The sequence below is a fragment of the Procambarus clarkii genome, chromosome 33 (assembly GCF_040958095.1).
Source record: "Procambarus clarkii isolate CNS0578487 chromosome 33, FALCON_Pclarkii_2.0, whole genome shotgun sequence".
Taxonomy (NCBI): Eukaryota; Metazoa; Arthropoda; class Malacostraca; order Decapoda; family Cambaridae; genus Procambarus; species Procambarus clarkii.
In genome coordinates, this window is record NC_091182.1 from 32,905,001 (window position 1) to 32,928,196 (window position 23,196).

Genomic DNA, 23,196 nt, shown 5'->3' on the forward strand with positions numbered 1-23,196 from the left:
GATAAATGAGCGAGTAATAAAGTGTTACTAGGGCAGGGTGACGTACATTAAATCTGATTTCAGGGAGAATGTCAACTATTTTAGACATTTTTGGCCATATTTAGTGAATGACCCTGGAAATTCATCTTGTTATCAATGAGAACACCAAGGAATTTTCCATTAACTGTTACTATTTTGGGTATCCATAATTCTTAGATTAATTTGATCTGTGGATTTATTTCCAATCAAGATATATAAGCTTTTATCAGTTTTAAAGGCGAGATTGTTAGCTAAAGCTAAAGATGGACTTTATTTTAATTCAGTACTCACTATGTCATTTAGAATAATAGCGTTTGGATTGGAGAAAATGAAGGTAGTGTCATCAGAAAATAGAATTGGCTTCAGGTGCTGAGTGACAATTTTAAGACGTGGATGTAAATGAGAAAGCTGAGAGAACCAAGTGTACTTCTCTCTGGAATGTCAGTGTTATTGATAGAGCGGGAGAAGTAGCGTCGTTCAGACACACTGGAGCCCGGCACTGAGGTATGATTGCAGATATTGGAGGGAGTCACCCTCCCTCACTCCGCACTCTTACTGTTTAACAAGTTGTTGTGGTTAACAGGGACCTCGTAGCCTGGTGGATAGCGCACAGGACTCGTAATTCTGTGGCGCGGGTTCGATTCCCGCACGAGGCAGAAACAAATGGGCAAAGTTTCTTTCACCCTGAATGCCCCTGTTACCTAGCAGTAAAATAGGTACCTAGGTGTTAGTCAGCTGTCACGGGCTGCTTCCTGGGGGTGGAGGCCTGGTCGAGGACCGGGCCGCGGGGACACTAAAGCCCCGAAATCATCTCAAGATAACCCCCATCTCTCTTTTCTTTGTCATACTGGACATGTGACCAGTAGCTTAGTGCTATATGTAGTAGGCGGAGCTAAACCCCCTGGCTCCAGATAAATAGAGAGGCTTGAGATCCAAGGCATATCAAATTTGGATTCTATCTCTAGATCAAAGATCCCACATTCAGGTTAGGCTCCCTCAAAGGGCTATCAAAGTAGCTTCCCACAGGAATTTGATCCTGTCGGGAGGGTGGACTCAGCTAGCTAACCCTTGCTAGAACACCTTGGTGAGTTATAGGTGTAAGGCACTCTATTTTGGTGTGTTAAGTGTACAAAGACCAATAGAGACTTATTTAAGTATTTTTATGTACTATTAAGCAGTTCACGAAAAATAAATAGGTTAACCATTAATTGTGTTAAACACTAACCTTATTGTAAAGTAATTTGATGTTGAGTCAAGTGTTATCAGTAATGGAGATAACAATTTCACAACATTGAGAGACAACCCAGAAGTCTATCAAATAGTGGGTGGTGGCCACCCCCCCCCCCTCCCTGTTAGCCCCCTTACCCCCATTTTCCTTTGAATTAGGGGGTTGACTTCCTTCACTCCCCCCTTCTATAATAAGGGTTACACAAGTACAAACATCTTGGTATTTGAATAGCATGGTATCTATGGAAAGCTCGGTATCTATGGAAAGCATTGTGGGCTATCCACAGATACCAAGCATAGTAGACCTAAATCAAGTCATAAGGAAAGTAGAACTTTGTGCACTGGCCTGGTGCACTTGTTCACTGGCTTGGTGCACTTGTGCACTGGCTTGGTGCACTTGTGCACTGGCCTGGTGCACTTGTTCACTGGCTTGGTGCACTTGTTCACTGGCTTGGTGCACTTGTGCACTCGGGGGTAGAATCCCGTCATCTGTGGGAAACATGAGAGACCATCTCTGCGAGTTATTTACTCATAGCCTTCAATCATATTAGGAAGCGTAAGAAATATTCCCAGAACAAGAGTGGGCATGTTAACAAAAAATTAAACACATTCCTGCAGGAAGCACCGGACGAGCCGGATTGTGGTGTGTGTGTGTGTGTGTGTGTGTGTGTGTGTGTGTGTGTGTGTGTGTGTGTGTGTGTGTGTGTGTGTGTGTGTGTGTGTGTGTGTACTCACCTAATTGTGCTTGCGGGGGTTGAGCTCTGGCTCTTTGGTCCCGCCTGTGCGTGGACCTAGTTATCAGAACTCAAGCCTGGCTCCAGGCTGGGCTTCGGGAGTATAAGAACTCCAAGAACCTATTTCATGTACATACTCAAGGTGAAGCTGAAATCAACTGTGTGCTTGAGCCTTCATATGGTCAATCAACTCAATTTCACGAATATTTACCAAGATAGTAATGATTAAGTTCTTGAAAATGGAAGAGTTAAGATGAGGCTGCTAAGGTCTAAATGTCTCGTGTTCCAGCTGCCGTCTGCTGGTTCTCCAGGAAGGTGGGTGACCTGCTTGATGGGGTCTGGGAGTTCTTCTACTTCTGTGGTTGAGTGTTCAATAAACCCTTGAACTATATGTTTAACACTTCTCTAACCCTGTCCATGGAGGACAGAAGAAAATGTATATATGTTGGTTAGTATTGTAAATGTGTGGCCACGTCTGTGGTAGAAAAAAAAAAAAAACTCCCCAAGCCCTGACTGGCCTGGATAGGTGACGAATTTTGAAACTCGGCCATCCATATATATATATATATATATATATATATATATATATATATATATATATATATATATATATATATATAACTATTAGACAACCAACATTTCTGTGATGCTGAAGATGAATGGATAAGTCTATTTAGGACAAGAAAGATTTTGAGATGAGTCGTCTTGCGTAGTTCTGTACTTTGTTAAGGAGTCGGACAAAGAAATGGGGCAAGTCATTCAAGAGAGTGGTGGATAATTAAGGGCGTAGCAAACTTGTCTTTATTGTAATGTTTTGCAACTGCTGCTGTCGAGTAGTAGGTCCGAGAAGCGTCTTAGTGCTGTAAGGTTCTGCAATACTCCTCAGCTTCTACCTGTGGCTCTTCATGGTAATTAAACAATCATACTACACACCAAATATGCAGATGATGAGTCACAATAACGTGGCTGAAGAGTTGACACCCAATCCACAAATCTGAAACTGAGGAACAGGCGACGTTTCGGTCCGTACAAGACCATTATGAAGGTGACAATGGTCTCGGACCAATCAAAACGTCGTCGAATCTACATTTTTAGATTTGTGGGTTGAGTGTTGGGTGTTCGTAACAATCCAAATTTGTCTAAGCACCGAGCGTCGTCCGCTGACACCACGAGCGTCGTCCGCTGACACCACGAGCGTCGTCCGCTGACACCACGAGCGTCGTCCGCTGACACCACGAGCGTCGTCCGCTGACACCACGAGCGTCGTCCGCTGACACCACGAGCGTCGTCCGCTGACACCACGAGCGTCGTCCGCTGACACCACGAGCGTCGTCCGCTGACACCACGAGCGTCGTCCGCTGACACCACGAGCGTAGTTCTCATCCTGTAACTACACTAAGGTAATTACTCATGCATACGCTTATCCCAGTGGCTATGTCATCTTGAGGTTATCTTAAGATGATTTCGGGGCTTTAGTGTCCCCGCGGCCCGGTCCTCGACCAGGCCTCCACCCCCAGGAAGCAGCCCGTGACAGCTGACTAACACCCATGTACCTATTTTATTGCTAGGTAACAGGGGCATAGGATGAAAGAAACTTTGCCCATTGTTTCTCGCCGGCGCCTGGGATCGAACCCAGGACCACAGGATCACAAGTCCAGCGTGCTGTCAGCTCGGCCGACCGGCTCCTTTGGTCATGGTCTAGTTTTGAATACAACAAGCGCTCTTTTAGTGATAAATACAACCATCCCAGGCAGATATTGTTGTAAGTAGTGAGTAGTGAAACTCATACAAGAGAAGATATGCCAACCGCCATTAGTAGACGTTAGTGTCCAGTGAACAACAGTGAAGTTTCAGAGATGAGAAGCGGCACATTGCTGAAAGGCGGGCTCACCATAGCCCGTGCTACTTGCCCCGCTCCTGTGCCAGGTAAGTTACGGGCTCACCATAGCCCGTGCTACTTGCCCCGCTCCTGTGCCAGGTAAGTTACGGGCTCACCATAGCCCGTGCTACTTGCCCCGCTCCTGTGCCAGGAAAGTTACGGGCTCACCATAGCCCGTGCTACTTGCCCCGCTCCTGTGCCAGGTAAGTTACGGGCTCACCATAGCCCGTGCTACTTGCCCCGCTCCTGTGCCAGGAAAGTTACGGGCTCACCATAGCCCGTGCTACTTGCCCTGCTCCTGTGCCAGGAAAGTTACGGGCTCACCATAGCCCGTGCTACTTGCCCCGCTCCTGTGCCAGGAAAGTTACTGGCTCACCATAGCCCGTGCTACTTGCCCTGCTCCTGTGCCAGGTAAGTTACGGGCTCACCATAGCCCGTGCTGCTTGGAACTTGATCCCAGTAGCTGAATCTATAACAACATGCTGAAGGAGTTAAATGGCTTTTAGACTTCTCTGTTAAGGACTCCCGTTACTTTTGTCTAATCTGGAAGGGAATCACGTTTTGTTTTTTGCTGTAAAACAGTCAGAAAAAACTTAGTGCTTGAAGCATCGCCATACTTGGTCACCTGCACCAATGAATGCCACTCACCTTGTTGAGCTTGCGGGGGTTGAGCTTCGGCTCACTGGTCCCGCCTCTCAACTGTAACAACTGTCTCTCCGTGAGGAGGAGAGCAGCCAGTGTGAGTTAGGTATGGAGAGCTGACAGTGAGATGAGAGAGCGAGGAAGAGAGCAGTGACGAGGCTGAGGAGAGTCCGCCGGACAGCAGTGTGGACGGGAGTGGTGGACAGGACTGGACGATGGACAGGGCTGGACGGTGGACAGGACTAGACGGTGGACAGGACTGGACGGTGGACAGGACTGGACGGTGGACAGGACTGGACGGTGGACAGGACTGGACGGTGGACAGGACTGGACGATGGACAGGACTGGACGGTGGACAGGACAGGACGGTGGACAGGACTGGACGGTGGACAGGACTGGACGGTGGACAGGACTGGACGGTGGACAGGACTGGACGATGGACAGGACTGGACGGTGGACAGGACTGGACGATGGACAGGACTGGACGATGGACAGGACTGGACGATGGACAGGACTGGACGGTGGACAGGACTGGACGGTGGACAGGACTGGACGATGGACAGGACTGGACGATGGACAGGACTGGACGGTGGACAGGACTAGACGGTGGACAGAAGGCGAGTGTTTGCTAGAGACGGAGAAGCGTGGGAAAGTGGGCTTGGGCAGCTTGTGAGTGTTGGACGCTGAGGTCCTGGCGGAATGGTTTTGGGGGAGTGGTCCTGGGGGAATGGCCCTGGGGAAGTGGTCCTGGGGGAGTGGTCCTGGGGGAGTGGTCCTGGGGGAGTGGTCTTGGGGGAGTGGTCCTGGGGGAATGGCCCTGGGGAAGTGGTCCTGGGGGAGTGGTCCTGGGGGAGTGGTCCTGGCGGAATGGTCTTGGGGGAGTGGTCCTGGGGGAATGGCCCTGGGGAAGTGGTCCTGGGGGAGTGGTCCTGGGGGAGTGGTCCTGGGGGAGTGGTCTTGGGGGAGTGGTCCTGGGGGAATGGCCCTGGGGAAGTGGTCCTGGGGAGTGGTCCTGGGGGAGTGGTCTTGGGGGAGTGGTCCTGGGGGAGTGGTCCTGGGGGAGTGGTCCTGGGGGAGTGGTCCTGGAGGAGTGGTCCTGAGGGAGTGGTCCTGGGGGGAGTGGTCCTGGGGGAGTGGTCCTGGGGAAGTGGTCCTGGGGAAGTGGTCCTGGGGAAGTGGTCCTGGGGGAGTGGTCCTGGGGGAGTGGTCTTGGGGGAGTGGTCTTGGGGGAGTGGTCCTGGGGGAGTGGTCCTGGGGGAGTGGTCTTGGGGGAGTGGTCCTGGGGGAGTGGTCCTGGGGGAGTGGTCTTGGGGGAGTGGTCTTGGGGAGTGGTCCTGGGGGAGTGGTCCTGGGGAAGTGGTCCTGGGGGAGTGGTCCTGGGGGAGTGGTCCTGGGGGAGTGGTCGTGGGGGAGTGGTCTTGGGGGAGTGGTCCTGGGGAAGTGGTCCTGAGGAAGTGGTCCTGGGGGAGTGGTCCTGGGGGGAGTGGTCCTGGGGGAGTGGTCCTGGGGGAGTGGTCCTGGGGGAGTGGTCCTGGGGGAGTGGTCCTGGGGGAGTGGTCCTGGAGGAGTGGTCCTGGAGGAGTGGTCCTGAGGGAGTGGTCCTGGGGGGAGTGGTCCTGGGGGAGTGGTCCTGGGGGAGTGGTCCTGGGGGGAGTGGTCCTGGGGGAGTGGTCCTGAGGGAGTGGTCCTGGGGGGAGTGGTCCTGGGGGGGAGTGGTCCTGGGGGAGTGGTCCTGGGGGGAGTAGTCCTGGGGGAGTGATCCTGGGGGAGTGGTCCTTGAGGAGTGGTCCTGGGGGAGTGGTCCTCGGGGAGTGGTGCTGAGGGAGTGGTCCTGGGGGAGTGGTCCTGGGGGAGTGGTCTTGGGGGAGTGGTCCCTGGGGGAGTGGTCTTGGGGGAGTGGTCTTGGGGGAGTGGTCCTGGGGGAGTGGTCCTGGGGGAGTGGTCCTGGGGGAGTGGTCCTGAGGGTGTGATCCTGGGGGTGGTCCTGTGGAAGTGGTCCTGGGGGGAGTTATCCTGGGGGAGTGGTCCTGGGGGAGTGGTCTTGGGGGAGTGGTCCTGGGGGTGTGGTCCTGGGGGAGTAGTCCTAGGGGTGTGGTCCTGGGGGAGTGGTCCTGGGGGTGTGGTCCTGGGGGAGTGGTCCTGGGGGTGTGGTTATGGGGGAGTGGTCCTGGGGGGGTGATCCTGGGGAAGTGGTCCTGGGGGAGTGGTCCTGGGGGAGTGGTCCTGGGGGAGTGGTCCTGGGGGAGTGGTCCTGAGGGAGTGGTCCTGGGGGGAGTGGTCCTGGGGGGAGTGGTCCAGGGGGAGTGGTCCTGGGGGAATGGTCCTGGGGGAGTGGTCCTGGGGAAGTGGTCCTGGGGAAGTGGTCCTGGGGGAGTGGTCCTGGGGGAGTGGTCCTGGGGGAGTGGTCCAGGGGGAGTGGTCCTGGGGGCGTGGTCCTGGGGGAGTGGTCCTGGGGAAGTGGTCCTGGGGGAGTGGTCCTGGGGGAGTGGTCCTGGGGGGAGTGGTCCTGGGGGAGTGGTCCTGGGGGAGTGGTCCTGGGGGAGTGGTCCTGGGGGAGTGGTTCTTGAGGAGTGGTCCTGGGGGAGTGGTCCTGGGAGAGTGGTCCTGGGGGAGTGGTCCTGGGGGAGTGGTCTTGGGGGAGTGGGCCTGAGGGAGTGGTCCTGGGGGAGTGGTCTTGGGGGAGTGGTCCTGGTGGAGTGGTCTTGGGGGAGTGGTCTTGGGGGAGTGGTCCTGGGGGTGTGGTCCTGGGGGTGTGATCCTGGGGGTGTGGTCCTGGGGGACTGGTCCTGGGGGTGTGGTCCTGGGGAAGTGGTCCTGGGGGAGTGGTCCTGGGGGAGTGGTCCTGGGGGAGTGGTCTTGGGGGAGTGGTCTTGGGGGAGTGGTCCTGGGGAAGTGGTCCTGAGGAAGTGGTCCTGGGGGAGTGGTCCTGGGGGGAGTGGTCCTGGGGGAGTGGTCCTGAGGGAGTGGTCCTGGGGGAGTGGTCCTGGGGGAGTGGTCCTGGGGGAGTGGTCCTGGAGGAGTGGTCCTGAGGGAGTGGTCCTGGGGGGAGTGGTCCTGGGGGAGTGGTCCTGGGGGGAGTGGTCCTGGGGGAGTGGTCCTGAGGGAGTGGTCCTGGGGGGAGTGGTCCTGGGGGGAGTGGTCCTGGGGGAGTGGTCCTGGGGGGAGTAGTCCTGGGGGAGTGATCCTGGGGGAGTGGTCCTTGAGGAGTGGTCCTGGGGGAGTGGTCCTCGGGGAGTGGTGCTGAGGGAGTGGTCCTGGGGGAGTGGTCCTGGGGGAGTGGTCTTGGGGGAGTGGTCCCTGAGGGAGTGGTCTTGGGGGAGTGGTCTTGGGGGAGTGGTCCTGGGGGAGTGGTCCTGGGGGAGTGGTCCTGAGGGTGTGATCCTGGGGGTGTGGTCCTGGGGGACTGGTCCTGGGGGTGGTCCTGTGGAAGTGGTCCTGGGGGGGGAGTTATCCTGGGGGAGTGGTCCTGGGGGAGTGGTCTTGGGGGAGTGGTCCTGGGGGTGTGGTCCTGGGGGAGTAGTACTAGGGGTGTGGTCCTGGGGGAGTGGTCCTGGGGGTGTGGTCCTGGGGGAGTGGTCCTGGGGGTGTGGTTATGGGGGAGTGGTCCTGGGGAGTGGTCCTGGGGGGGTGATCCTGGGGAAGTGGTCCTGGGGGAGTGGTCCTGGGGGAGTGGTCCTGGGGGAGTGGTCCTGAGGGAGTGGTCCTGGGGGGAGTGGTCCTGGGGGGAGTGGTCCAGGGGAAGTGGTCCTGGGGGAGTGGTCCTGGGGGAGTGGTCCTGGGGGAGTGGTCCAGGGGGAGTGGTCCTGGGGGCGTGGTCCTGGGGGAGTGGTCCTGGGGAAGTGGTCCTGGGGGGAGTGGTCCTGGGGGAGTGGTCCTGGGGGGAGTGGTCCTGGGGGAGTGGTCCTGGGGGAGTGGTCCTGGGGGAGTGGTCCTGGGGGAGTGGTTCTTGAGGAGTGGTCCTGGGGGGAGTGGTCCTGGGAGAGTGGTCCTGGGGGAGTGGTCCTGGGGGAGTGGTCTTGGGGGAGTGGGCCTGAGGGAGTGGTCCTGGGGGAGTGGTCTTGGGGGAGTGGTCCTGGGGGAGTGGTCCTGGGAGAGTGGTCTTGGGGGAGTGGTAGTGGGGAAGTGGTCCTGGGGGAGTGGTCCTGGGAGAGTGGTCTTGGGGGAGTGGTAGTGGGGGAGTGGTCCTGGGGGAGTGGTCCAGGGGAAGTGGTCCTGGGGGAGTGGTCCTGGGAGAGTGGTCCTGGGGGAGTGGTCCTGGGGGAGTGGTCCTGGGGAAGTCGTCCTGGAGGAGTGGTCCTGGTGGAATGACCACTCCCAGGGGGAGTGGAATGACCACTCCCAGGGGGAGTGGTCCTGGGGGAGTGGTCCTGGGGGAGTGGTCCTGGGAGAGTGGTCTTGGGGGAGTGGTCCTGGGGGAGTGGTCCTGGGGGAGTGGTCCTGAGGGAGTGATCCTGGGGGACTGGTTCTGGGGGAGTGGTCCTGGGGGAGTGGTCTTGAGGGAGTGGTCTTGGGGGAGTGGTCCTGGGGGAGTGGTCCTGGGGGAGTGGTGGGGGAGTGGTCCTGAGAGAGTGGTCCTGGGGGAGTGGTCCTAGGGGAGTGGTCTTGGGGGAGTGGTCTTAGGGGAGTGGTCCTAGGGGAGTGGTCTTGGAGGAGTGGTCCTTAGGGAGTGGCCCTGGGATTGTGGTTCTGGGAGAGTGGTCCTGGGGGAGTGGTCTTGGGGGAGTGATCCTGGGGGAGTGGTCCTGGGGGAGTGGTGAGGGAGTGGTGGGGACGGCATGTGTGTGGAGGTGGTGGAAGTTTGAGCGGATGGAGAGTTTGGAGGTGCGGACGTGCTTGTAGCAGGCGCCAAAGAACAAGATGGATGGATAGAATGCAAGTGATAACACAAGGAGGGCAACTCACACACCTCAACAAGGTCCCCTTGCACCAGAGAGTAGCAGAAGGTTCGCCCTCTGCAATATGGTATCTTCAAGCCACCAAGTTAAGGCTAAATATCCCAAAAGGAATCCACAGGGAAATAGCAGGTCGTTTATATAAACTACGTCTAGGTTACAGACGCAACTGGGAAATTGGTGAACTCAGAGACTGGGAATGCATGTCCTGCCAGTCACAGAAAATCCACTACCTCACTATCTCCTGGAATGTGAAGCAACCAACGACCTTTAAGAAGAGCATTAAGAGTCCCTGAATCTTGCAGTAACCACCCTGAAGCCATCAACACTGCCACTCCTCTGGTCAAAAAAGATGTCCAGCAGCGAGACACCCTCATAAATACTGTCAAGCCGTATCCTCCTCCGCGATAGCAGCCACACAGTAAGGACTGACAGTTTAAATGCGAGCTTAGCACACAGTATATCTTTTCACGACCAAAGATTACATTCACTCCCAAAAAATCTACTACTTACGGGTTATTCATGCCCGTGCCACCTCTTGGGTGGCTTAATCTTCATCAATCAATCAGCATGGAGAGAGGTGCGTGTGTGAGTTGATTATAAAGCTTCAGGAGAATAGTAAAAACCAGAAAGATTCAAGAGAAGTGAGAGAGCGAGAGAGAGAAAGAGAGAGAGAGAGAGAGAGAGAGAGAGAGAGAGAGAGAGAGAGAGAGAGAGAGAGAGAGAGAGAGAGAGAGAGAGAGAGAGACAGAGAGACAGAGAGAGAGAGAGAGAGAGAGAGAGAGAGAGAGAGAGAGAGAGAGAGAGAGAGAGAGAGAGAGAGAGAGAGAGAGAGAGAGAGAGAGAGAGAAAGAGAGAGAGGGGGGGAGGGAGCAGGGGGGGGGGGTGACCTGTAGCAGCAGAAGGCAGCAGGAGGCAGGAGGCAGCAGGAGGCAGGAGGCAGGAGGCAGGAGGGAGCAGGAGGCAGGAGGCAGGAGGGAGCAGGAGGGAGCAGGAGGCAGGAGGGAGCAGGAGGGAGCAGGAGGCAGGTGGTGTCGGGCCCACCACCACCTGCAGACGGACAATGCGGTTAACCCAGGCGGAATGACAAGCTCACTGCAGTGCAAGGTGACGTCACGGCCCATGGAGTCCGCCAGCAGCCGCGGGGACTGGCCCGTCTGCGGGTCCCGGTCCGCTCAACCGCTTATACCTGGCCCAACTGGCCGCCTGGCCCAACTGGCCGCCTGGCCCAACTGGCCGCCTGGCCCAACTGGCTGCATGGCCCAACTGGCCGCCTGGCCCAACTGGCCGCCTGGCCCAACTGGCTGCCTGGCCCAACTGGCCGCCTGGCCCAACTGGCCGCCTGGCCCAACTGGCCGCCTGGCCCAACTGGCTGCCTGGCCCAACTGGCTGCCTGGCCCAACTGGCTGCCTGGCCCAACTGGCCGCCTGGCCCAACTGGTTGCCTGGCCCAACTGGCCGCCTGGCCCAACTGGCCGCCTGGCCCAACTGGCCGCCTGGCCCAACTGGCCGCCTGGCCCAACTGGCTGCCTGGCCCAACTGGCCGCCTGGCCCAACTGGCTGCCTGGCCCAACTGGCTGCCTGGCCCAACTGGCTGCCTGGCTCAACTGGCCGCCTGGCCCAACTTGCCCAACTGGCCGCCTGGCCCAACTGGCCGCCTGGCCCAAATGGCCGCATGGCCCAACTGGCCGCATGGCCCAACTGGCCGCCTGGCCCAACTGGCCGCCTGGCCCAACTGGCCGCCTGGCCCAACTGGCTGCCTGGCCCAACTGGCTGCCTGGCCCAACTGGCCGCCTGGCCCAACTGGCCGCCTGGCCCAACTGCCTGCCTGGCCCAACTGGCCGCCTGGCCCAACTGGCTGCCTGGCCCAACTGGCCGCCTGGCCCAACTGGCCCAACTGGCCGCCTGGCCCAGTTCTCCGGGGGAACATTAATGGTGTATTTACAGTTTTTAACGATGTACTAATACTGTTACGTTGAATGATGGTTGTAAATTAACATAGTTAATTTACAGGCTGCGGTAAATTAACATAATTAACATATGTTGATTAACATAGCTAATTTACAAAGGTAATTTATATTTACCTGTTTTGGCCATCCTACCCCCCCCCCCCCACCCCCTATTAAAAGGAGTCAGCGACTGTACACAATATTGGCTCATGAACCCAAACAGTCAACATTTTAGACCAAAGTACAGGAGCCAGATTCACGAAGCAGTTACGCAAGCACTTACGAACCTGTACATCTTTTCACAATCTATGGCGGCTTTGTTTACAGTTATTAAGCAGTTAATGAGCTCCGAAGCACCAGGAGGCTGTTTATAACAATAACAACAGTTGATTGGGAGGTTTTCAATTCATGTAAACTGTTTAATAAATGTAACCGAAGTCGTCAAAGATTGAGAAAAGATGAACAGGTTCGTAAGTGCTTGCGTAACTGCTTCGCGAATCCGGGCCCCTGGTATTTTAAAGGGCATGATAATACATGCAAAACTTCTCATAGGCTTATAATAAACAATTATAAGCCTAAGATACACAATCTTAGGACTAATGTAATACATTTACGTGCTATGTTATGCCTAGGAGAGATTAGGTTAGGTCGTTCCACAATGGTCGTTAGGTCGTTAGCAGTCGTTAGAGCCTTTGACCTAGATTAGGAGACACATAGAGCCCCCCTGACCCAGCTTATGACACACCAGGCGACACATATAGAGCCCCCTGACCCAGCTTATGACACACCAGGCGACACATAGAGCCTCCGGACCCAGCTTATGACACACCAGGCGACACATAGAGCCCCCTGACCCAGCTTATGACACACCAGGCGACACATAGAGCCTCCTGACCCAGCTTATGACACACCAGGCGACACATAGCGTCCCCGGACCCAGCTTATGACACACCAGGCGACACATAGAGCCCCCTGACCCAGCTTATGACACACCAGGCGACACATAGCGTCCCCGGACCCAGCTTATGACACACCAGGAGACACATAGAGCCCCTGACACCAGGCGACACATAGAGCCCCCGGACCCAGCTTATGACACACCAGGCGACATATAGAGTCCCCGGACCCAGCTTATGACACACCAGGAGACACATAGAGCCCCTGACACCAGGCGACACATAGAGCCCCCGGACCCAGCTTATGACACACCAGGCGACACATAGAGCCCCCTGACCCAGCTTATGACACACCAGGAGACACATAGAGCCCCTGACACCAGGCGACACATATAGAGCCCCCGGACCCAGCTTATGACACACCAGGCGACACATAGAGCCCCCTGACCCAGCTTATGACACACCAGGAGACACATAGAGCCCCTGACACCAGGCGACACATAGAGCCCCCGGACCCAGCTTATGACACACCAGGCGACACATAGAGCCCCCGGACCCAGCTTATGACACACCAGGAGACACATAGAGCCCCTGACACCAGGCGACACAGAGCCCCCGGACCCAGCTTATGACACACCAGGCGACACATAGAGCCTCCGGACCCAGCTTATGACACACCAGGAGACACATAGAGCCCCTGACACCAGGCGACACATAGAGCCCCGTGACCAAGCTCAATAACCTAGACCCACCCAACTCTTCCTCTTAACTATGGCTCAACGTCTTTTGAATGTTGTGATAAATAACACAGCAAATGCAACCTACTATGACAAGAAACGGCTCACATATATCTTCGTTTTCTATGCTTCGTATTCGTGAGGTTAGGTGTGGGTTGATCGTACGTTTCTGGTTAGGGGTAGGAGGTTGCGTTTTTTACGGAGTGACGAGTGAAGTGAAATATGGTAACGCGCTCTTGAAGGGGCTCGGGGCTCTTGAAGGGGTTCGGAGCTCTTGAAGGGGCTCGGGACTCTTGAAGCGGCTCGGAGCTCTTGAAGGGACTCGGGGCTCTTGAAGGGCCTCGGGGCTCTTGAAGGGCCTCGGGGCTCTTTAAGGGGATCGGGGCTCTTGAAGGAGCTCGGGGCTCTTGAAGGGCCTCGGGGCTCGAGGCTCTTGAAGGGACTCGGGGCTCTTGAAGGGACTCGGGGCTCTTGAAGGGGCTCGGGGCTCTTGAAGGGGTTCGGAGCTCTTGAAGGGGCTCGGGACTCTTGAAGGGACTCGGGGCTCTTGAAGGGGCTCGGGGCTCTTGAAGGGGCTCGGGGCTCTTGAGGGGACTCTGGGCTCTTGAAGGGCCTCGGGGCTCGAGGCTCTTGAAGGGACTCGGGGTTCTTGAAGGGGCTCGGGGCTCTTGAAGGGGCTCGGGGCTCTTGAGGGGACTCTGGGCTCTTGAGGGGACTCTGGGCTCTTGAAGGGGCTCGGGGTTCTTGAAGGGGCTCGGGGCTCTTGAAGGGACTCGGGGTTCTTGAAGGGGCTCGGGGCTCTTGAAGGGGCTCGGGGTTCTTGAAGGGGCTCGGGGCTCTTGAAGGGGCTCGGGGCTCTTGAGGGGACTCTGGGCTCTTGAAGGGGCTCGGGGTTCTTGAAGGGGCTCGGGGCTCTTGAAGGGGCTCGGGGCTCTTGAAGGGGCTCGGGGCTCTTGAGGGGACTCTGGGCTCTTGAGGGGACTCTGGGCTCTTGAAGGGACTCGGGGTTCTTGAATGGGCTCGGGGCTCTTGAAGGGGCTCGGGGTTCTTGAAGGGGCTCGGGGCTCTTGAAGGGGCTCGGGGCTCTTGAAGGGACTCGGGGCTCTTGAAGGGGCTCGGGGCTCTTGAGGGGACTCTGGGCTCTTGAAGGGACTCGGGGTTCTTGAAGGGGCTCGGGGCTCTTGAAGGGGCTCGGGGTTCTTGAAGGGGCTCGGGGCTCTTGAAGGGACTCAGGGTTCTTGAAGAGGCTCGGGGCTCTTGAAGGGGCTCGGGGTTCTTGAAGGGCCTCGGAGCTCTTGAAGGGGCCCGGGGATCTTGAAGGGCCTCGGAGCTCTTGAAGGAGCTCGGGGCTCCTCTGAACCCCTCTATATCACTCCCTAGTTACAAGAAACCCTCCTGTATGACCCACAACACAGATCTCAATATAAACATTCCTAATACCAGCGCATCGAGTGTATATTTTCCAGAGCGCATCTTTCGTGCGCACAGTTCCCGACACGACCCGTAAGATGATAATTATACCAGATATTTTTAGTAAACAAATCCGGAACACATTTCGCCTGATTTGCTTAACTGCCGTTGGTGCGTAACAGTTGAGAAATATTCTGGTGTAGTCCCCCCCGAAGCGAACCTTCCAAGCATCTTCAAGATGAATAACTTTCCATAAGATGAGGAATGATGAGACATTAGCATAGTTCCCCCTTGCCCCGGGCACCGTAGCGGACCTCGTATTATGCTGCGACCAGACTATTATTGTTGGTTCTTAACTGTCTTACGCAGCGCAAATGCAAGTCGGGAATTTGGATCTTAACGCTTAGTGTAGACATTTTGTTTATGTCTAATTCAGCGAAGCTATTCAGGCCTCAACAGTGCCTCTGGTGGTCTGTGAGGCAGCCCTCAACAGTGCCTCTGGTGGTCTGTGAGGCAGTCCTCAACAGTGCCTCTGGTGGTCTGTGAGGCAGTCCTCAACACTGCCTCTGGTGGTCTGTGAGGCAGCCCTCAACACTGCCTCTGGTGGTCTGTGAGGCATTCCTCAACACTGCCTCTGGTGGTCTGTGAGGCAGCCCTCAACACTGCCTCTGGTGGTCTCTGAGGCAGTCCTCAACAGTGCCTCTGGTGGTCTGTGAGGCAGCCCTCAACACTGCCTCTGGTGGTCTGTGAGGCAGCCCTCAACAGTGCCTCTGGTGGTCTGTGAGGCAGCCCTCAACAGTGCCTCTGGTGGTCTGTGAGGCATTCCTCAACACTGCCTCTGGTGGTCTGTGAGGCAGTCCTCAACACTGCCTCTGGTGGTCTCTGAGGCAGTCCTCAACAGTGCCTCTGGTGGTCTGTGAGGCAGCCCTCAACAGTGCCTCTGGTGTTCTGTGAGGCAGTCCTCAACAGTGCCTCTGGTGGTCTGTGAGGCAGCCCTCAACACTGCCTCTGGTGTTCTGTGAGGCAGCCCTCAACAGTGCCTCTGGTGGTCTGTGAGGAAGCCACAACACTGCCTCTGGTGGTCTGTGAGGCAGCCTCAACAGAACAGACTTCTAATTTCTAATTGCCTTTTACCTTCTAATATTGTCATTGCTTTTTCACAAAAATTCTTAACGGATTTCTTCTCTTTGTTTTTCTCCTTTGCGTGTCTTCTTAGCCTCTCTTGTTACCTTGCTTCCTTCTCTTGTTTCCAGTCCTGCTGCATTCTTACTTCAGGCGTGAAAGACAGCCACAACACACAACTCTGTCTTGTAATGTAATCTCTGTTGCAACCTTCAGCTTGTGTGTGTTCTCACCTAGTTGTGCTTGCGGGGGTCGAGCTCTGGCTCTTTGGCCCCGCCTCTCAACTGTCAATCAACTGGTGTACAGATTCTTGAGCCTACTGGGCTCTGTTCTGCCTCTCAACTGTCAATCAACTAGTGTACAGATTCTTGAGCCTACTGGGCTCTGTCCTGCCTCTCAACTGTCAATCAACTGGTGTACAGATTCTTGAGCCTACTGGGCTCTGTCCTGCCTCTCAACTGTCAATCAACTGGTTTACAGATTCTTGAGCCTACTGGGCTCTGTCCTGCCTCTCAACTGTTAATCAACTGGTGTACAGGTTCTTGAGCCTACTGGGCTCTGTCCTGCCTCTCAACTGTCAATCAACTGGTTTACAGATTCTTGAGCCTACTGGGCTCTGTCCTGCCTCTCAACTGTCAATCAACTGGTTTACAGATTCTTGAGCCTACTGGGCTCTGTCCTGCCTCTCAACTGTCAATCAACTGGTGTACAGGTTCTTGAGCCTACTGGGCTCTGTCCTGCCTCTCAACTGTCAATCAACTGGTGTACAGATTCTTGACCCTACTGGGCTCTGTCCTGCCTCTCAACTGTCAATCAACTGGTGTACAGGTTCTTGAGCCTACTGGGCTCTGTCCTGCCTCTCAACTGTCAATCAACTGGTGTACAGATTCTTGACCCTACTGGGCTCTGTCCTGCCTCTCAACTGTCAATCAACTTGTGTACAGATTCTTGACCCTACTGGGCTCTGTCCTGCCTCTCAACTGTCAATCAACTGGTGTACAGATTCTTGACCCTACTGGGCTCTGTCCTGCCTCTCAACTGTCAATCAACTGGTGTACAGATTCTTGACCCTACTGGGCTCTGTCCCGCCTCTCAACTGTCAATCAACTGGTGTACAGATTCTTGACCCTACTGGGCTCTGTCCTGCCTCTCAACTGTCAATCAACTGGTTTACAGATTCTTGAGCCTACTGGGCTCTGTCCTGCCTCTCAACTGTTAATCAACTGGTGTACAGGTTCTTGAGCCTACTGGGCTCTGTCCTGCCTCTCAACTGTCAATCAACTGGTTTACAGATTCTTGAGCCTACTGGGCTCTGTCCTGCCTCTCAACTGTCAATCAACTGGTTTACAGATTCTTGAGCCTACTGGGCTCTGTCCTGCCTCTCAACTGTCAATCAACTGGTGTACAGGTTCTTGAGCCTACTGGGCTCTGTCCTGCCTCTCAACTGTCAATCAACTGGTGTACAGATTCTTGACCCTACTGGGCTCTGTCCTGCCTCTCAACTGTCAATCAACTGGTGTACAGGTTCTTGAGCCTACTGGGCTCTGTCCTGCCTCTCAACTGTCAATCAACTGGTGTACAGATTCTTGACCCTACTGGGCTCTGTCCTGCCTCTCAACTGTCAATCAACTGGTGTACAGATTCTTGACCCTACTGGGCTCTGTCCTGCCTCTCAACTGTCAATCAACTGGTGTACAGATTCTTGACCCTACTGGGCTCTGTCCTGCCTCTCAACTGTCAATCAACTGGTGTACAGATTCTTGACCCTACTGGGCTCTGTCCCGCCTCTCAACTGTCAATCAACTGGTGTACAGATTCTTGACCCTACTGGGCTCTGTCATATCTACAATTGAAACTGTGTATGGAGTCAGCCTCCACCACATTACTGATTAATGTATTTCATTTGTTAACAACTCTGATTCTGAAAACAAAACAAAAAAAACACTAAACTGTCCACTCTGTCAATTCCCTGAGAATTTTGTAGGTGGTTATTATGTCTCCCTTTATTATTCTGTCTTCCAGGGACGTGAGGTTTAGCTCTCGTAGCCTTTCCTCGTAGCTCATACCTCTCAGTTCTGGGACTAGTCTGGTGGCGTATCTCTGAATCTTCTCTAACTTTATCGTGTGTTTAACTAGGTATGGACTCCAGGCTGGAGCTGCATACTCCAGGATTGGTCTGACATAAGTGGTATACAAAGTCCTTGATTTCTTACACAAGTTTCTATGGGCACTTTTTATGTTGGCCAATCTAGCATATGCCACTGATGATATCCTTTTGATGTGGGCTCCAGGGGACAGATTCGGTGTGATATCAACCCCCAGATCTTTCTCTCTGACTCTTGCAGGATGTCACCTCCCAGATGGTACCTTGTGTTCAGCCTTCTGCTCCCTTCGCGTAATTTCATTACTTTACACTTTACTGAGTTGAACTTTAGTAGCAATTTTCTAAACCATTCCACCAGTTTGTCCAGATTGTCCTGTAGTCTCTGTCTATGTTCATCTGTCTTGATTATTCTCATAATTTTTGTATCATCAGCAAACATTGAGAGGAATGAGTCTATACCATCTGGAAGGTCGTTTATATATATCAAAAACAGGATGGGTTCAGAGCCCTGTGGGACTCCGCTGGTGACATCTCGCCACTCTGATGTCCTTCCCCCTCACAGTTACTCGCTGTTTCATGTTGCTTAAGTATTCCTTTATCCACTGGAGCACCTTACCTTTTATTCCTGCATGTTTCTCCAACTTTTGTAACAGCCTTTTATGGGGTACTGTGTCAAAAGGCTTTCTGACAGTCCAAGAAAATGCAGTCTACCCACCTTTCTCTTTCTTGTCTAATTTTTGTTGCTTTGTCATAGAATTCTATTAATTAAGCCTGTCAGACATGATTTACCATCTCTGAACCCATGCTGGTGGTGTGTTACAAAGCTCTTTCTCTCCAGATGTTCTACGAATCGTTTCCTCACGATCTTCTCCATCACCTTGCATGGTGTACAAGTTAGGGAACTGGCCTGTAGTTCACTGCCTCTTGCCTGTCACCCTTCTTTTATATTGGGACTATATTAGCTGTCTTCCAGCTTTCCGGTAGGTCTCCTGTTTCCAGTGACCTGTTATACACCATAGAGAGTGGCACACTTAGTGCTTCTGTACCTTATTTTAGTATCCACGGTGCGATTATGTCAGGCCCAACAGCCTTTGTCACATTCAGCTCCAACATATTTTTTTTAACTCATCACTGGTGAGCCCAAATTCCTCCAAGGATGCTTGGTTTGCCTCCTCCTCATTTAGTGCAGGGGCTTTTCCTTGTTCTATTGTGAAGACCTCCTGGAATCTCTTGTTGAGTTCTTCACACACCTTGTCATTCTCTGTGTCTCTGTTCTCACCTTTTCTCAGTTTCATCACTTATTTCTTCACTGTTGTTCTCCTCCTGATGTGGCTGTGGAGCCGTTTTGGTTAGGTCTTGGCTTCACTCGCAATGTCATTTTCAAACTGTCTCTCTGCTTCTCTCCTCACTCTGAGGTACTCATTTCTGGCCCTCTGGTATCTCTCCCTGCTCTCTGGTGTTCTGTTATTTCTGTAGTTTCTGCATGTTCATTTACTCAACTGCTTCGCTATCTTACATGCCTGATTTAACCATTGAATTCTTCTGTTGCTTTTCATTGTTCTCCTTTTGGGCCAGGATAAACCTGTCTGCAGCTTCCTGGCACTTCTGGGTGACATAGTCCATCATGTCCCGAGACTGTTCAACACGCTTCCACTACACATAAGGGGCATAACTGGCAGACCCCTCACAGTGTTCAAGAGAGAACTGGATAAGCACCTCCAAAGGATACCTGATCAACTGGGCTGTGACCCATACGTTAGGCTGCGAGCAGCCACGTCCAACAGCCTGGTTGATCAGTCCAGCAACCAGGAGGCCTGGGCGACGACCGGGCCGCGGGAACGCTGAGCCCCGGAAGCACCTCAAGGTAACCTCAAGGCAAGGTAGGTCCTACACAAACTTTTCTCATAGTTCTATTTCCCATGGTATTCCCCATAGGAAGGTCCTCATCTCATCATATTTTCCTCATATTAACTGGGGATATTAACCAAATATCCCCAGTTTGCTAACTGTAGGTAGTAACTGAGTGATTGTAACCTATCCACCGCTGCCCCCCGGCCTGGGGGGGAAGGGGGATAGGGAGGAGACGGTGTGCAGGACAAACATACCAATTGTGACACTAGCTCTCCACTTATGTCAGTTGCTTAATTTAGAAACTGTAATTTTGGTTGATCTCGAACCCATTGATGATGTAACGATGTTCAGTGAATTTTATAACTAACTCATCAAGATTGTAACTTGCTTAGTTAAATGAATTGTAATTACGTGCCTCTGTAACCCTTTCCACTACCGCCCACGAGATGAGTATGGGGGGCAAAATAAATGAACTAACCTAAAACTGTAGTGGGTCTCTTGAGATGTTGGCTCAGAAAGTTTATATACTTCCAAGAGTTTAGCTCTCCATGTATCTGCACCTCCATGTGGGTCCCCATTCTCCCAGTCTATCTTTCAATGGTTGAAATCGCCCATGATTAAGAGTCTTGAGCCATTCCTGCAGGCAACTGAAGCTGCTCTATTATATTAATGGTTGCCATGTTGTTCCTATCAAACTCCTGTCTGGGTCTTCTGTCATTTAGGGGAGGGTTGTAAATGACTGCCACTATTATCTTAGGTCCACCCATTGTCATAGTTCCTGTTATGTAGTCTCTGAATCTGTCACAGCCTGGAATTTCCATCTCTTCAAAGCTCCAGTCCTTCCTTATCAGCAGAGCCACTCCTCCTCCTCCTTACATATATGTGTGTGTGTGTGTGTGTGTGTGTGTGTGTGTGTGTGTGTGTGTGTGTGTGTGTGTGTGTGTGTATGTGTGTGTGTGTGTGTGTGTGTGTGTGTGTGTACGCGCAACTTCAAAGAGAAACAAATTAGCTGTGGAAAATAGGGTGGAAATAGACATTTGTTGCTCCTCCCCTTTCTCTCTCTCTCTCTCTCTCTCTCTCTCTCTCTCTCTCTCTCTCTCTCTCTCTCTCTCTCTCTCAGCGACCTTGACAGCGGTTTATGACTCAGGACAGATTTAGAGATTTGGGTGAAAGGTTAAAGTGAAGGTCAAGAGGACAAGACTGTAGTTTGTTAGGTGTGATATTTTACTCAGTTTATATAAATATGTATGTATATTGCACACCTGCATGCATGTATGTATATTGCACACCTGCATGCATGTATGTATATTGCACACCTGCATGCATGCATGTTTGGGTGTCTCCAGTGACCTAATGACCCTTAACTACTTAGTCTACTGGCTTTTAGAAAGCATTAGTTCTAAAAGCATTAAATATATAATATATTGTATATATATACACACATACGTATATACATACATTCATACATTACATACGTTACATTCATATTTTTAAATTAAAATTATTTTTCGATTACATGTGAGATTCATATTAATCTAAATTTATTTTTGAATTGAATATAATATAAATATTTAAATTAAATCTAAATCTACTCAAAATCTTGTGTAATTTAATTATATCTATATCTATTCTAATATATTAGAATAAATCAACAATATATTTAAATTCAATCTAAACTTGAAGTTAATACTTTTACAAATATAATCTAATAGTGTACTTGTACACACAAAAATGTAATATACATATAAATAAAAATTGCAATAAGTAAGTCATTTACAAAATATCTTGTAAAGACTGTAATAGGTTCATGTTGGGCAAACATCTAAAGATTTGAAATTGAGAATTTCGCAACATAAATACTCTGTAAGACATGGCCAGTTGTCTAATGCTTTGATAGTTCATTTGTCAAACAGTTCTCACCAAATTGATTGCGAGATGACTTTTTCAATAGGCACATTTTTGAATCTGCTTTAATACAAATTACAAAATCATGTAATTTGAACATTAGCAGTGGTTTATATAATTTAGATCCATTTTTGATTGATCAGTTAAAGGGTGATTTGAGTACGATCATTGATCCATATTTATCTCATTAATACCTTATTAATATCCATTATTTCATTAAAGACATTGTACCTCATCTCACCACTTTCCTGTTTATATATCTGATTTACTGATATGTAAATCCATCCTTCTGAAGATGTATTATTAAATACGAAAGTACTAAAATAATAATATGGAAAATAATAATATGGAAATAATATGGTGTGACGCTGTCACATTGTTCATCACATGTTACTTTTCGTGATCTCAACATATATAAATACAAATCTAATGTTTGTATAAATAACAACTGTATATCTTCTGTATCTAAAAATATAATTCTTCTAAGGAATGGGAGATGCACCTTCCCCAAGAGTTCTCCGGTAGGTAAGACGGGTCAACCATTTTTTTTTTTTTTTTGCTAAATGTGATGATTAGAATATGCTCTTCCTGAGGAGAGTTGTGAAGGAGTAAGAGGAGAGCTTAAGGTTTAAGAGTTGTAGTCTCCGTGGTGTAGTGGTAAGATACTCGCCTGGCGTTCCGCGAGCGCTTTGTCATGGGTTCGTATCCTGGCCGGGGAGGATTTACTGGGCGCAAATCCTTAACTGTAGCCTCTGTTTAACTCAACAGTAAAATGTGTACTTGGTTGTAACAACGATTCTTCGCGGCGGGGATCGTATTCCAGGGACCTGCCCGAAACACTATGCGTACTAGTGGCTGTACAAGAATGTAACAACTCTTGTATATATCTCAAAAAAAAAAAAAGTTATTATGGTTCAGTGTTGGAGGAAGAGCGAAATGTTGCAATACTCGCCATGCAGCTCCCAAGAGCTTGAGTGTATATGTGTATATATGTATATAACTATATGAGTGTATATATAACTGTTTGTGGTGTTGTTAGTGAGTTTGGCCTTCAGTCAGTATCTCTGGTATTCACCCGCCCATCTTTATCATGTCAACATGTGACTCCAGTTTTAATGTATTTACTGAAGAACTCTGCCGCTTTGGAAGAAATAAAGCAAAAGAGGTTAGGGAAAAGAGGGGACTCTAAAGAGAAGGACAAGAGAGAACTCTGAAGAGAAGGACAAGAGAGAGCTCTAAAGAGAAGGACAAGAGAGAGCTCTGAAAAGAAGGACAAGAGAGAGCTCTGAAGAGAAGGACAAGAGAGAGCTCTGAAGAGAAGGACAAGAGAGAGCTCTAAAGAGAAGGACAAGAGAGAGCTCTGAAGAGAAGGACAAGAGAGAGCTCTGAAGAGAAGGACAAGAGAGAGCTCTAAAGAGAAGGACAAGAGAGAGCTCTGAAGAGAAGGACAAGAGAGAGCTCTGAAGAGAAGGACAAGAGAGAGAGACAAAACGCTTGAGGAAGAAGGGAAAGTTGCAATATAGAAGGAGGAGCCAGATGAAAAGCAGCAAATGAGAATCAAGAAAGAGCTGGGGAAGAAGGGAAATAGGAAGACGAGGGTTAGGAGATAAGTAATGAATGAATAGGAACGTGGATGTCCCAGAGAAGGAATGAAAATAAAAATACACGTTGGTGAGAGATGAGTTGTAATGAGTACATGAGATAAATGGGGGAAGAAGAGAGGTTATAGAAAGGGAAGGAGGCAGATGAGGGGTTAATGGGTTAAGGAGAGGGCTGGTATACAGCTGTCAAGACATAGAACGCCTGCTAGGCTTATCAAAGTCGCCTAGTA

At 51.8% G+C, this 23,196-nt stretch overlaps 1 long non-coding RNA gene across 1 annotated transcript in view; it reads left to right on the forward strand.

Annotated features, from left to right (window-relative positions):
• The window catches only part of LOC138370705 (uncharacterized), a 37,157-nt gene extending 16,832 nt beyond the window's left edge, over window positions 1–20,325 (forward strand). Inside the window, exons 2-3 of the long non-coding RNA XR_011230221.1 lie at window positions 3,124–3,379; window positions 19,185–20,325. This is a non-coding gene — a long non-coding RNA (uncharacterized lncRNA). The remainder of the gene's footprint in view (window positions 1–3,123; window positions 3,380–19,184) is intronic.
• The last annotated feature ends 2,871 nt before the right edge of the window (window positions 20,326–23,196 follow it).